The sequence below is a fragment of the Solanum tuberosum genome, unplaced genomic scaffold, assembly GCF_000226075.1.
Source record: "Solanum tuberosum cultivar DM 1-3 516 R44 unplaced genomic scaffold, SolTub_3.0 scf00099, whole genome shotgun sequence".
NCBI lineage: Eukaryota > Viridiplantae > Streptophyta > Magnoliopsida > Solanales > Solanaceae > Solanum > Solanum tuberosum.
The window spans coordinates 1,605,220-1,607,950 of NW_006239023.1; the positions used below are offsets into that span (position 1 = coordinate 1,605,220).

The 2,731-nt window shown below is 39.5% G+C and overlaps 1 pseudogene; it reads left to right on the forward strand.

Annotated features, from left to right (window-relative positions):
* The first annotated feature begins 675 nt into the window (after positions 1-675).
* On the forward strand, positions 676-2,731 carry LOC102590519 (butyrate--CoA ligase AAE11, peroxisomal-like; annotated as a pseudogene).

Genomic DNA, 2,731 nt, shown 5'->3' on the forward strand with positions numbered 1-2,731 from the left:
AGGAGGGGGGTAGGGGGTGAGGGTGGGGTAAAAAAATTAAAAATTGAAGTTGAAAATATATTTATTTAAGAAAATTTTAAATTTAGTTTTTTCAACAAAAAAAAATTGTAATTTGAAGTTGGATGGGAGTTTTGGAAAATGTTTTTCTTAATTTTTAAAGGAAAGTCATTTTCCTTAAATTTGAGAAAAATGAGTTGATTTGGAAAACATTTAACCAACCAAACCTGAGAAAATTGGAAAATATTTTCCTTTCCTACCAAACACACCCTTAGTCTATTTCGACAACAAACACAACGATTTTCTTTACTTATATGGCTTGGGACCAAATTGATCACCTTTTAAATACAATAAAAATCATTTCCAAGTTCCAACATATTTATACATTAAAGACCAAATGGAACCAAACATCATACACTAAGGACAGTTCACATTTCTTTTCTATGTTTGTTAAAATTTAAGGGTGAAAGGAACTAGTGAAGTGGCTTTAGAAAAATTGTTGAGGACATTTAATAGTCAATGTCAAAGTCCTTTTTTTGTTTAAACTGAGAAGTTTGTTTGTTAAGTCATTGATATTAGCATAACACATTCACTGCAATTTCTCAATTATTTCCATCTAAACAACCATTTAGGGGACCACATACACAGGGGGCTAAAATTTCTCTATATAAACAAAACCCATCAGCTGCATTTCTTACACAAATTTTCTATACCTCTCCAAATAGAAAGTTGCAAACCTTTTCCAAAACAGATCATTTTATTAGTAACAAATTGAAAAACAATTCAACTTTGCACTTTTAGATCCCATGGACAATTTACCTAAATGTGGAGCTAATTATGTTCCTCTTACTCCTCTCACCTTCTTAACAAGAGCCTCCAATTCTTATGCCAACCGCACCTCTATTATTTATGCCAATATACGCTTCAATTGGCGGGAAACCCATGAACGTTGTTGTCGCCTTGCTTCCTCCCTCCGCTCCTTAGACATTGTCAAGAACGACGTGGTAAGTGTATCGATCGATATGAGTAATTCTTATATATGTGAGATTATGGTCATATGTGTTAATGAGGTTTATAATCATGCAGGTCTCGGTCCTTGCACCAAATGTACCGGCCATGTTAGAAATGCATTTTGCTGTGCCAATGGCAGGGGCTGTGCTCAACGCCATCAATACAAGGCTGGACGCTAGAAATGTTGCCCTTATTCTCAAGCACTCAGAAGCCAAGATCTTTTTTATCGACTATGAATACATCGACAAAGCTAAAAAGGCCATTGAAATACTAATGTCCGACTTTCAAATGCCAATGCCTCTCGTTGTTGTCATTGATGACCTTGATTCCCCTACTGGAATCCGGTTTGGGGAGCTCGAATACGAGCAATTGGTGTTCCAAGGCAACCCTGAATATGTCCTTGAGAATATTGATGATGAATGGGATCCAATTACTTTGAGCTATACATCAGGTACAACTTCAGAGCCAAAGGGAGTTGTGTACAGCCACAGAGGTGCTTTTTTAAGCACTTTGAGTTTGATTTTGGGATGGGAGATGGGTACTGAGCCTGTCTACTTATGGTCCCTCCCTATGTTTCACTGCAATGGTTGGACTTTCACCTGGGGAATAGCTGCAAGGGGTGGGACCAATGTTTGTATCCGCAATACAACAGCCCAAGAAATCTACTCCAACATAGCGTTACATAAAGTAACGCATATGTGTGCTGCACCTATTGTTCTCAACATAATCCTTGAGGCCAAGCCACACGAGCAGCGTCAAATAACGACCCCAGTACAAGTTTTGGTGGGGGGTGCACCCCCACCAGCACCACTGCTTGAAAAAATCGAGAGGGTGGGATTCCACGTGGTCCACGCCTATGGGCTCACCGAGGCTACTGGACCAGCCCTGGTGTGCGAGTGGCAAGCCAAGTGGAACAAATTACCCTGGGAAGAACAAGCCAGGTTAAAGGCAAGACAAGGGCTGGGGATACTAACACTTGCTGATGTTGATGTGAAGAACTTCAAGAATATCGGAAAGTGTGCCTCGTGATGGGAAAACAACAGGGGAAATATGCCTGAGGGGAAGCAGTATCATGAAAGGGTACTTAAAGAATGAAAAGGCAAATTCCGAAGTATTCAAGAATGGTTGGTTTTCACAGGGGATATGGGAGTGATTCATCCAGATGGGTATTTGGAAATCAAAGATAGATGCAAGATGTGATCATATCAGGTGGAGAGAACATTAGCAGTGTAGAAGTAGAAAGTGCAATAATGAAACATCCATATGTAGTAGAGGCCTCTGTTGTGGCCATGCCACATCCAAGGTGGGGTGAAAGTCCATGTGCCTTTGTTATATCGAGGAAAGACTCAAACTTGAAAGAATCAGACATCATAGCACACTGTAGGAAGAACTTGCCGGGATTCATGGTACCAAAGAAGGTTCAATTTGTGGAAGAATTGCCGAAAACAGGAACAGGAAAAGTGCAGAAGAATCATTTGAGAGCAGTGGCAAAGACATTTGTGGTGTCTGATCAAACAAGCAAAAGGGAAAAGCCTAGAGCATACAATCAAAATCATGAGCAGATTCTTGTTCTGTCTCGTCTCTAGAGATTAAAGAAAGACTTAACAACATGTGTTTGAATATTACTACTACTTATTTTATTTTTTCTCCTTTTGGCTGCAGCTGAGTTGTTTAATTCTAATCACATCTGTAATTTGAGTTTACTGTATGCGTTGTCATCGGA